Source organism: Nicotiana tomentosiformis, chromosome 8 (assembly GCF_000390325.3).
Source record: "Nicotiana tomentosiformis chromosome 8, ASM39032v3, whole genome shotgun sequence".
Lineage (NCBI taxonomy): Eukaryota > Viridiplantae > Streptophyta > Magnoliopsida > Solanales > Solanaceae > Nicotiana > Nicotiana tomentosiformis.
The window spans coordinates 120,482,282-120,495,528 of NC_090819.1; positions in this window are offsets into that span (position 1 = coordinate 120,482,282).

Below are 13,247 nucleotides of genomic sequence, written 5' to 3' on the forward strand. Positions count from 1 at the left end.
GTGAGAGATGTCAGTGTTGATACTCCTATCGTTGAGTCAGTTCCGGTAGTGAGGGACTTTCGATATGTATTTTCGGCAGATCTTCCAGGCATGCCGCCCGATAGAGACATCGACTTTGGTATTTATTTGTTACCGGGCACTCAGCCAATCTCTATTCCTTCATATCGTATGGCTCTGCTTGAGTTGAAGGAGCTAAAGGAGTAGTTACAGGAGTTGCTTGATAAGGGCTTCATTTGGCCTAGTGTGTCGCCTTGGGGCTCCAGTCTTGTTTGTGAAGAAGAAGGATGGTTCTATGCACAAGTGCATTGATTACCGCCAGTTGAACAAAGTTACAGTGAAGAACAAGTATCCATTGCCTCGTATTGATGACTTATTTGATCAGTTACAGGGTGCCAGAGTGTTTTCCAAGATTGACTTGCGTTCAGGCTATCATCAGTTGATTATTCGGGAGCCAGATATCCCTAAGACTTCTTTCAGGACATGGTATGGTCACTACGAGTTCCTTGTGATGACCAATGCCCCATAAGTATTCATGCACTTGATGTACAGTGTATTACGACCCTATCTTGACTTTTTCATCATTGTATTTATTGACGACATTTTCGTGTACTCCAGGATTTGGGAGGATCAAGAGCAGCACCTTAGGACTGTACTTCAGACCCAGAGAGAAAAGAAGTTATATGCAAAATTTTTGAAGTGTGAATTCTGGCTAGATTCAGTGGCATTTTTGGTTCATGTGGTATCAAGTGAGAGGATCAAGGTAGATCCGAAGAAGATTGAAGCAGTGCAGAGTTGGCCCAGACCGTCCCTAGCTATGGAGATCCAGAGTTTTCTTGGTTTGGCGGGGTATTACCATTGATTTGTAAAGTGTTTCGCATCTATTGCATCACCTATGATCCGACTGACCTAGAAGGGTGCTCTGTTCAGGTGGATAGAGGAGTGTGAGGAGAGCTTTTAAAAGCTTAAGACTGCTTTGACTACAACCATAGTATTGGTATTACCTACAGGTTCGAGGTCTTACATTGTATATTGCGATGCATCGCGTATTGGTCTCGGCGCGGTGTTGATGCAGGACGGTAGGGCGATTGCCTACGCGTCTAGACAGCTGAAGGTGCATGAGAAGAACTATATTATCCACGATCTTAAGTTAGCAGCTATTGTTCATGCCTTGAAGATTTGGCGGCACTATTTGTACGGTGTTCCTTGTGAGATCTACACGGACCACCAGAGCCTGCAACATCTGTTCAAACAGAAGGATCTTAACTTGCGTCAGCAGAGGTGGTTGGAGCTGCTTAGGGATTATGCGATCACCATTTTGTACCATCCGGGGAAGGCCAATGAGGTGGCCGATGCCTTGAGTCGTAGGGCGGAGAGTTTGGGCAGTCTAGCATACCTACCAACAGCAGAAAGGTGATCCTGTCCAATTTCACTCCTCTATTTGAGGATATGAAAATAGTCGATGCAATAGTAATACCCAACAAGAGTCAGGGTTGAAATCCGTAGGGAGCTATGCGAATGGGTGTTAGTAGTATATATCTTAGTGCGTGAGTTTGTATATCTAAATTTGCACTTCTGCAATATTTGGTTTTGTTTGAAAATCTAGGCTAAACTACAATTGTGATTTAAAGAATGGAACAAGGAAATTATTTTTGGTTATGACGTTCACCTAGGTGTTCGCCTAATGGGTTGTAAACTTTAAAGCTTGTTTTACTGGTCGGGGTGTATTATAGCTATCAACACTTAAGTACCCACTCGCTACCTCTCGGTCAGAGAGTTATTTTGCCTAATTTGGCTTTCTCAAGTCCAAATGGGTATTGAACAAAAAAGTTGATAATAAGCCCAAGTCGGGTTTTATTATCTCTAGGTTCACCCCTTTAATTGGGCTTATCAATTTTTCGATTGACCCAATTTCTTGCTAGCCAAGTTTTCCTAGACTAAGTCTCTCTTTCTCAAGTAGAGCCCAAGTCAAATAGGCATGAAATAAAGTTTGCAACCATTAATCCTTCAAATAAAAGCAAGAACAAGGCTAGATAATCAACACCCAGCCATAAACAAGCACTAAATCAAACACCCATTAAGTTTACACACTAGGGTTGGGTCACAACCCTAGTGAAAATCTATCTGCTCATGCTTAAATTGGAAGAAAAAGAAGAAGTGATAATTAAACCCATATTGATAATTAAAATGATGGAATCACTAATTTAAAGAACTCAAAATGGCAAAAACTACAAAAAAGGTGTAAAAGAAACCGTCTAGAGTGGCTGCTAATGTCAAAAGTTAAACCTAAAAAAGTGAAACTCTTCTATTTATACAGAGCTGAAATTGTCGGACAAAAATGCCCTTTCGAAGATTCTGCGGCAGCACAATTCCATGTGCGGTCCGCACTTTGCTTCAGTTTCATAAGGTTGAAAATCTGCGTCCGCATAATAATGAACTGCGGCCGCACTGTCCTTCTGCGGCCACAAAATAATTGTGCGGTCCGCACTTGTGTTGGACTGGAGATGCAGGATCTCTGAACATTTGTTTTGACCCAGATTCTGCAGTCGCATAATTCATGTGCGGTCCGCACTTTTCAACATTTTCTAATGGACTTTTTTCACATCCTGCGGCTGTAGATGATATTCTGCGGTCCGCACTTTGAGCTTTTGTGCTTGTTTTGTCCTTGAGTTTAGATTTCTCCTTCTTGAGTTGTATTTTATCTAGGGAGCTCATCTTCCAATATTCCTGCAATTAAGTACATTTCATCAGTTTTTGGGAACACAATTAAGCACTTTTGGACTAAAACGAAAGCTAAAAAGTGCTAAAAATAGTCAAAATCCACATTTATCAACTTCCCCAAACTCAAGCTTTTGCTTGTCCTCAAGCAAATAAAGTAGTTCCCTCCTCCACAAGTTAAGATACATTCCAACTAATCAAAGGTGAATCAATCACACATCAAATGGGACCAACAATTACCCACGACACTTGTAAATGATTAACAAGGCAACAAGTTCAACTTTTAAGTACGAATAGTTCTAATGTGACTCTTGAGCATCAATAGTTGACTGTATTCATCAAGGAAACTCGCTCTTTCATGTAGGTCATTGTGGATCCTAAACTCCTTCTCCTCTACTCTCCGTTTGCCTATCTCACTTAAGAATATAGCACTCAATTCGAAGATTTGTGAAATGTTCACTCATCTCTCTCAAAAGAATGATGCAAGTATGATTTTAAGTACCATAGGCTTACCCCTCCTGTAAATCATCACTAATGTAAGCTTACTCGGCTTCAAATCACGTAGGGTATTTTCGGGATGTAATAAAGGCTTTTGGACTGAGGTTGGATAATCTATGATAGAACAGGTTCATCTTTCCTTAAGCACTCCATTTTCTTTTATTGGCTCATGCTTTTGCCAACTCTTTGAGGCATTTTATTTTCCTTAGGGGAGCTAGAGAGACTTAACATCACTCTTTCTTGGTCATGATATACATTTTCTCCTTCTTTGCTTTTTTCATGCTTTGCATCATTACTTTTCTTTGAATCCCTTTAACTTTTCAACTTATTCACTTTCTTTCTGCATTTTTCTTTTTGTTATTTATTTTTATTGCCTTTCCTTCTCTTCATTTCTTTTCTCTTTTACCTTGATGCCTTTTTCAAACTCCTCGTCTCTCCCCCAAACTTACGTTTTTAGCGAATTATTTCACAAGAGTGTTAAGGAAAGCTCATGTGCCAAGAGAGGGTCACAACAAAATGGGTAAAGGCTTGTAACGTGGTGATCAAATGAGAAAGGTTTTAGGCTCAATTGGGTTGACTAGGGATAACATCTTTGGTGGGCCATGAAAAATTTCAAATGGATCAAGGAGATCCTACAATTACTTCTCAAGCCAAGCAAAACTTAAATTTTGCCTAGAAATACATTCGGGGCAAGTTCTAGACCATTCGCACGGGTACTTAGACTTGCACCAACAACATCTCACCTCTCACGCAGCTGGATTGTTAAAGCGGATAGAGTTGAGGGCCCACAATGACCATATTCAAGATTGAAAATCACTATGGTTCGACTAAACCACTCGTTGATTGCCTAAGTCAACACAAGTGTCAAAAGGTCACTAACTAGAGCTATTTCTTTCCAAATTTTTTTTTTATAACCATAAGCACGTAGTTAAGTGTGTTGGTACCAAGTGAAGCATATTTGACTCTTCGAGCATGACTCAATTAAATCTTTGTATTCATTATTACTACTATTATTACCTAACCACCAAAAACTAACTCACTCCCTTAAGAAGGTTGTCACACCATCCATCGTTGGGAAGAGTCACCCGGTTCACACAAAAACCACCTTTGGAAAGAACCGCGACATTAAGAAAACCAAAGGCTTATTGTCCACCAAAAAATAAAAAGAAGTTATTAAAGCAAAAAGAAGCTACTAAATCAAAGCAAATCTAAAAGAAGCTGCTAAGTCAAGACACACATAAAGATAAAGAAGCTAAAAGCTAAACGAATATACGTAAAGAGGGATAAGAGAGAATGTATACATAACAAGAAAGAAAAAGAAAATAGTACTAAGTTAATTACAAGCCACTTTGTCTCATAGTTATCAAAATACATCATCAGAATCATCAAAATGTCAAAGAAAATCCACCCCCCCCCGAATAAAAATAAGCATTATCCCCAATGCTTAACAAAATAAGAGTATAAGAAGGGCGAGAGTGAAGAAAACTCCTTATGTCTCAATGTACATCTCTGTGTCCCCAGCAGTGGCACCGACCTCAGTCTCCAATTGGATTTAATCATCCTCAAGTCCGGGAGTAGCTGGGTTGGTGACCATCTGGCGGACTGCCTCAGCAATGTCAGCAGCAAGGTTTGGCTCCTCATATTGGCCAGGTGCTGCAGTGGGCTATGTGGGATCGGGGCCTAGGTGGTGCGGGTCTATCAACATATCAAATGGAATGTCTCCAGCTACCGCAAGTTTGGTGACCTGTCGCTGGAGCTTATCCACTAATTTCTTCAAAGCCTATGACTTCCGTAACTTATTTACTTTTTTGCCCAATTCTTTAATTACGGACCAATGCTATACCAGAGTGGCCATGATAGTGTTCTAGTTGTCCACGATCTTCATCAATGTTTCTTCGACTGTGGGAAGAATCTAGGGTACCAGCATAAATGACTGCGCTGCAATATGACCAGATAAGTCAGACAACTTTGTAGTATTTGTCTGCATCCAGTTGTTGAGGCTTGCCAAAGTCTAGGAGACTCGCAACTCAGCTAATGGAGCAGAAGGCATAGGCACCGGCTTCAAAGCCGATGAGGGAGGAACTGAGGCTGAAGGAAGAGGCATGGCAATTGTACTGGAAAAAGGCACTACTGAAGTGGAGGGCATATCTGTTGACTCTACAGCTACTACCGAAGGCACATCAGACTGGCCTATGGTACTATTCGGTTGAACCTTTCTCTTCGGGTTCTTTGGATCCATCAGAGAATACTAAGAGAAATGCTTCTTTTCCCAAACCTTTGCGTCAAAGTCCCCAAGCTCTACCCGTATATCCGTAAGGTATTTTACGACGGTGTTGAGATACGGGTAGGAAGTATCATCCTACATGGAGACCACTGTCATGTTGGCTGACATTACGACACCCACGTTGATTGGATACCCGGCCACAACAGATGCGACTAGAACTACCTGGAATAGGTAAATTGGTTTCATTCTGGCATGGGTCTAGTCTGCTGCATACGAAGCTTTGCTACCCCTTCGCCTCAAAATTCAGGGTGTTCCGCTGAATAGGAACCCCTGCAGTGATCCATGGTGGTGGTGGCCCCGGGGCCGCAAGAATCTCAGCTAGACATGGGCTAGCTGCATCACCCATCTCCAGCTTTTCCAAGTATTGCACTGGCTCCACTTTCTCAAACCCCATGTAGGAGTTCAATGTGTGCTGGTCGAACCGCACCTTTAGATTTATCACTTTTGTCACTTTGGTGTTTTTCTTGATATGTGCCACATTGGCATAGAACTCCCAGACCAAGTATTCTTTTGCATCCACAACTGAATAGGTGAACCAAATCCACCTTTTTCTCTCTCGGAACTGACTTAACACTTTTGGATTATACTTGTCATGTCTCTAAGTAGGAATTGTTGCTCAAGAGTGAGCGATGTCAACGGACACCACCCACGGAAACTAGTGAAGGTAGCTAGACTCACAAACTGGTCCTCCCAGACCTCTTTCTTTTTCGACCTCTCAAGGCCGGCAACTGTGGTATCACCTCTTCTACCATCGCCCGGAATATCATCAACAACGGTTGCTGGTGCCTCAGTGACATGTGTAGGAGAGGGCTCTGAATCCTGACTTGCACTCTCCGAACCCTCAGAAGTTCTATGTGAGGAGGAAGGTTCGTTTCTAAGTTGGTACCTTCCTTGTGGCTATTGTGGCTGTGATTGAACCGCTGACTGCTCTTGCACTGAGTCGCCCTCCGATGCTTACCCAGAGATGGGGCATATGAACTAGATTTGGATGGCTCGAGCTGTCTTCCTCGGCCTGCTGTGGCTGTTTTGTTGATTACCCTTTGGAGAGTAAGGGGTAAATTGCTTTTGCCTCTGCCTCTGGAAGGCTCACCCCTCCCCTTTGATGTGTCACCACGACCTCGAGATCTGACCATTTTCTATAACAAGCAACAAAAATAGTTAGTTATGGTTCAAATATAAACAGGCAGTATAACACATTTCATAACATGAGTGCAGTGTGGGGATGTGCGGTCCGCACAATTGCATGTGTGGCTGTAGACTAGGTTGTGCGGACCGCACAATTTGAAAGTGCGACCGCAGTGATAAAACTGCGGTCCGAAAAATTTAAAGTGCGACCGCACATCTAAAATGCGGTCCGCATAATTTTTATTATGGCCGCACATTGGGTACCTCAAAATAACAACTCTCTGAAGAAAGAGATTGGCCTGATCTGCGGCTGCACACACATTTCTGCGGCAGCGGTAAAATTTCTGCGGTCTGCAGAATCATGCTTTACCAACTGCCCTAATCTCCACTTCTGCGGACCGTACAATTTCTTGTGCAATCGCATATTTCAAAATTAAATCGGACAGACTTTCTAAGGGTTACAATTTTTGCACAGATTCAACATGGTAAAAGCAATAAAACATGACAATCGAGATACCCATTCCCCAAATAGCAGTTAGGAGTTGACCCAACACAATTTAAACCCCACATGGCATGTAAAGATTGATTTCTAGTGACAAATGGCTTGAACTAACTAACAAATTAGAAATTAGCCTAAAATTTTTAAAATCTATGAGTAATTGTAGCATACTAGATATGAAGCAGTGCTAAGGAATGATCACAGAAGTGGATTTAGCGCAGTAGATGATTCAACAGATGCTTGCAAAGTTTTAGCTTTTTGAGTGCTCAGAGAGTGAAAAAAGTGTACAGTAGTCCTAAGTTCACTATTTATACTGAAGGGCCATACTTGAGGGACAAAATATTGAGTGCAGCCGCAGAATTACTTCTGTCCGCACTCTGCTACCTGGTAGTTTAATTTCCTTTGATCATCTGCGGTCCGCAGATTTAGTTGTGCGGCCGCAGATTTTGTTGCGGACCACAGATTTTGTTGTGCGGCCGCAGAATGGCCAATTCTCTGATAGACCAAACTTCAGAGAGTTTGCATTTTCCCATTTCAATTTGTACGGACCGCACAAGATTAGTGCGGCCGAAGTTGCCTTCTGTTGTAGCTTTCAAAATTGAGCGGTTCGCACTTTTTCCTTATTTAGCCAATATTTCTGAGAATAGTTCCTGTAAAGCACACTTATTCCTGCAACACACTTCAAATCCAGTTAGCACAAAATAACACCTATCTATAAAAGAAAAAGAGAAAAAGAAAATAAAGCATGGGTTGCCTCCCAAGAAGCGTCTGATATAATGTCACGACACGACGCAGATTACCATCACTTCAAATGAATCACTGCCACCACATGGCCATCATCAACTTGTCCTAAAAATTGCTTCACCAGGTGACCATTGACTCGGAATATCTCATCATTTTTGTTCTTCAAGTCTAATGCACCAAAAGGTGTCACACTCACAATTTCAAAGGGACCATTCAATTTGGATTTCAGCTTTCCGCGAAACATCTTCAATCGTGAGTTGAACAACAAAACAAGATCGCCCAGCTTGAACTCCTTGTTCCATATGTATTTGTCATGAAGGTACTTCATTCTTTCTTTGTACAAGGATGAACTTGCATATGCATGGTACTAGAACTCATCTAATTCAATTAATTGTGCAACCCGCAAGTTAGCGGTTGCATCCCAATCAAGATTTAACATCTTTAAAGCCCACATGGCTTTGTGCTCGAGTTCCACTGGAAGATGACAAGCTTTTACAAACACCAACCGGTATGGACACATCACAATAGAAGTTTTGAAAGCAGTCCGATAAGCCCATAGTGCATCATTAAGCTTCTTTGACCAATCCTTCCGGTTAGCATTCACTGTTTTGGACAAGATACTATTTATCTCCAACATCAGTTGGAGACTTCCACTTGACCGCTAGCTTGAGGATAATAGGGAGTCGTAACTTTATGAGTGACTCCATATTTGCTAAGCAAGGTGTGAAAAGCTTTGTTGCAAAAATGCGACCCCCATCGCTTATGATAGCCCGCAGAGTACCAAATCTTGTGAAAATATTCTTCTTAAAAAATTCCACCACACTTCTCGCTTCATTGTTGGGTAGAGCAATGACCTTAACCCATGTAGACACATAATCAATTGCGACCAAGATGTAGATGTTTCCATAAGAACTCACAAAGGGACCCATGGAGTCAATACCCACACATCAAAGATATCAATCTCCAAAATGGTAGTGAGGGGAATTTTATTATTCTTCGAGATTCCATCGGCCCATTGGCATTCATCACATATTTTCACCATATCACTTGCATCATTGTAGAGAGTGGACCAATAGAAACCACAACTTAGCACTTTAGCCGCCGTTCTTGCTCTGTCATGGTGATCATCATAAGGTGAAGAGTGACAAGCTTCAAGAATAACATTTTTCTCTTCATCTGGTACACATCTTCTAATTACCCCATCCGTGCAAATCCGGAAGAGGTAAGGCTTGTCCCAATAATAATCTTGACAATCTCGTTTGAGCTTCTTCCTTTGATTTGAAGAGAACTCATCCCGGATGATTCCACACACAAGGTAGTTTGCTAGATCGGCAAACCATGGCACCCCCTTCAGTGAAATAGCCAAGTATTTCTCATCGGGGAAGGAGTCATTGATTTCAAGGCCATCATGTGGCCTCCCCTCCTCCTCCAAACGAGACAAGTGGTCCGCCACTCGATTTTCACTCCCTTTCCGATCTTGAATGTCAATATCAAACTTTTGCAATAATAGCACCCATCTCATAAACCTAACTTTTGAATCTTTCTTTCTCATAAGATACCGAAGTACCGCATGATCCATATGAACGATAACTTTTGCACCCATCAAGTACGGGCGGAACTTCTCAATAGCAAACACAATGACAATGAGCTATTTTTCGATAATGGTGTAATTGACTTGGGCATCATTCATGGTCTTACTAGCATAGTAATAGACAGGATGAAAAATCTTGTTGATATGTTTCCCCAAAATTGGTCCAACCACTACATTACTAGCGTCACACATGAGATCAAAAGGAATACTCCAATTAGGAGTGGTGATGATGGGAGTGGTTGTCAACTTGAACTTGAGCAATTCAAATGCTCTCATGCAATCATCATTGAAGTGAAATTCATTATATTTCTCCAAACGCTTGCAGAAGGGGTTCACTACTTTGGAAAAATCCTTTATGAAACGCAGGTAGAACCCCGCGTGACCCAAGAAAATTCTCACGCCCTTCACGTATATTGGAGGTGGAAGTTTAGAAATCACCTATATTTCTGCCTTGTCGAACTCTATTCCTTTCTTTGCAATCTTGTGGCCGAGGACAATACCCTCCTCGACCATGAAATAGCATTTCTCCCAATTCAACCCCAAGTTCGTTTCTTCACACTTTGCCAATACCCTATCCACATTTCCCAATACCTTATCCAAATTTGCCAAGCAATCATCAAAGGAATCCCCGACTACCGAAAAGTCATCCATGAAGACTTCAAGGTAGTCCTCTACCATATCCGTAAAGATCGCCATCATACACCATTGAAACGTTGCCGGTCCATTGCATAAGTCAAATGGCATCCGCTTGAAAGCAAAAGAGCCATAGGGAAAAGTGAAAGTTGTTTTCTCTTGATCTTCCGAGGCAATAAGGATTTGATTGTAGCCCGAATATTCATCTAGAAAACAATAGAACGGCCGGCCCACCAACCTATCAAGCATTTGGTCAAGAAAGGGTAGTGGGAAATGCTTTGTCCTTGTGACATTGTTTAGATTTTGATAGTCCATACACACTCTCCACCCGGTCACCGTTCTTGTTGGAATCAACTCGTTCTTATCATTGGTGACCACAGTTATGCCCCCCTTCTTCGGAACACATTGCCGGAGAAGTCTACGAACTGTCAGAAATGAGGTAGACAACCTCGACATCTTACCACTTTATGATCTTCTTTTTGACCACGTCTTGCATGGCTTCATTAGGTCTCCTTTGATGTTCAATGGAGGGTTTGGAATTTTCCACCAAGTTAACCTTGTGCATGCAAAATGCGGGACTTATTCCCCCGAATATCCGCCAAAGTTCACCCAATAGCTTTCTTTCTCTTGTGGAGCACCTCCAATATAGAGTCAACCTACACGTTAGTCAGACAAAAGGAAAGAATAATCGGTAAAGTAGAGGAAGGGCCAAGGAATTCATACCTCAGATGTGGAGGTAATGGCTTCAACTCCAAGATTGGAGACTCTTCAATTGAAGGCTTTGTAGGAGGAGTTTTCCTATTCTCAATATCCAAGGAAAGTTTCTGGGGTGCATAATTGTACGAGAATTAACACATTCCATGAAGCTATCTATCTCGTCATCATCAAAATTGAGCAAGACGGCCTCCAACATGTCACCCACATTAATCATGGCACTTGTATCATCAATAATCACATAAGTCACCAAGTCCATGAACGGACACACTTCATTGCTATTCGGTTGCCTCATAGATTTGCACACGTGGAACACCACCTTTTTATCACCCACCCGAAAAGTGAGTTCACCGGCTTCCACATCAACAAGAGCCTTCCCCGTAGCAAGGAAAGGTCTATCAAGAATAATCGGCACTTCATAGTCCACTTAACAATCAAGAATAACAAAATCCACCGGGATAATGAACTTTTCAACTTGAACCAATACATCCTCAATCACCCCCAACGGTCTCTTCATTGTACGATCAGCCATTTGTAATCTCATAGATGTGGGTCTTGGTTTCCCAATTCCTAGTGTCTTGAAAATCGAATAGGGCATCGAGTTGATACTCACCCCAAGATCACAAAGAGATTTTGCAAACTCGGCACTTCCAATGGTATAAAGAAATTGTAAAAGCATCGGTATCTTACAACTTAGGAGCCATCAAATGTACAATTGCACTCACTTGGTGAATGACTTTAATAGTTTCAAAATTGATCAATCTCTTCTTTGTCACCAAGTACTTCATAACTTTGCATATTCGAGCATTTGCTCTAAGGTTCAACTAATGGCACATTTATGGAGAGACTCTTCAACATATCAATGAACTTTTTGAATTGATTCTCGCCATTTTTTCTTGGCAAGACTTTGAGGATAGAGAGGATGTGGCTTAGGCAATTGTCTACTCTTTGTTGCACTTGTGGACTTCTTGTTCATCTCTTGTTCACCATCATATTGACTCCCTCCATAACATTGACTTGCCTCGGGTTTTTCACTTATTGAAGTTGAGCCTTTTCCAATTGGTTCATGGTGGTTGTCAACTGGGCTATGGCTTTTCCATGGTCATGTAACTCTTTATGAAGAAGAATCACATTTGGATCACCTTGTGGAAAAATGGATCTAGATTTCCACGCCAATGATGTATCCCCCATCTCATCCAAAATATCACACCAGCAAGTTGATTCACTACATATTGGTTGGTAGTATTGATCCCCCGATAGAAAGTTTGTTGAATCACGTTCTCTGTCATATAATTGTTGGGGCACTCTTTCACCATTGTCCTATATATCTCCATATGTCGTGTAGTGGTTCATTGGGCTCTTGCTTGAATGCTAGAATTTCATTTCGAAGAATGGCTATGTGCCCGGGAGAGAAGTACTTTGAAATACATTTCTCCGCTAGTTCATCCCAAGTACGAAAGGAATGATTTGGCAAACGTTCCAACCAATCTAAAGCTTTCCCCCGTAGAGAGAAGGGAAAAAGACTTATCCTCAAAGCATCCTCGAAGACATTTATTTGTGTACTTCCCCAACACGTATCAACGAACCTCTTCAAGTGTTTATATGTACTTTGACCCGATGCACCGGTGAAGAACCCTCGTTGCTCGAGCAAAGTGAGTATCACGTTGGTAATTTTAAAGTTGCCCAACCTAATATGGGGTGGGACTATAGCACTTGCATACCCTTCATTCGGAAACACCCGGTGTGGAGCCGCTCGTGGTGGAGGTGGGGGTGGAACGAGCATATTTTCTTGAGTTGGTCGGCCTCATTTATTGGCTTGAGGTTCAAGAGGGACCTCATCCATTGCATCATCATCAACGTCCACATCCCCCAAGGTTATGTTTCCGAGCTCGTTGTTTGCCATGATTACACCTACAATACTCACACGTTAGTAAAAAGGAAGAAAAAGAAGATATTACAAAAACACACCTAAAGTTATAGATAACACCTCTTTTTAGCTCCCCGGTAACGGCGCCAAACATTGATCTCGTCCAATTTCACTCCTCTATTTGAGGATATGAAAACGGTCGATGAAATAGTAATACCCAACAAGAGTCGGGGTCGAAATCCACAGGAAATTATGTGAATGGGTGTTAGTAGTATATATCTTAGTGCATGAGTTTGTATATCTATTTTTGCACTTACGCAATATTTGGTTTTGTTTGAAAATCTAAGTTAAACTACGATTGCGATTTAAATAATGGAATAAGGAAATTATTTTTGGTTGTTTTTCAAATGATATAAAAGGCCTAGGGCTATGACCTTCACCTAGGTATTCATCTAATGAGTTGTAAACTTTAAAGTTTGTTTTATTGGTCGGGGTGTATTATTGCTATCCATACTTAAGTACTTACTCGCTACCTCTCCGTCAGAGAGTGATTTTGCCCAACTTGGCATTCTCAAGT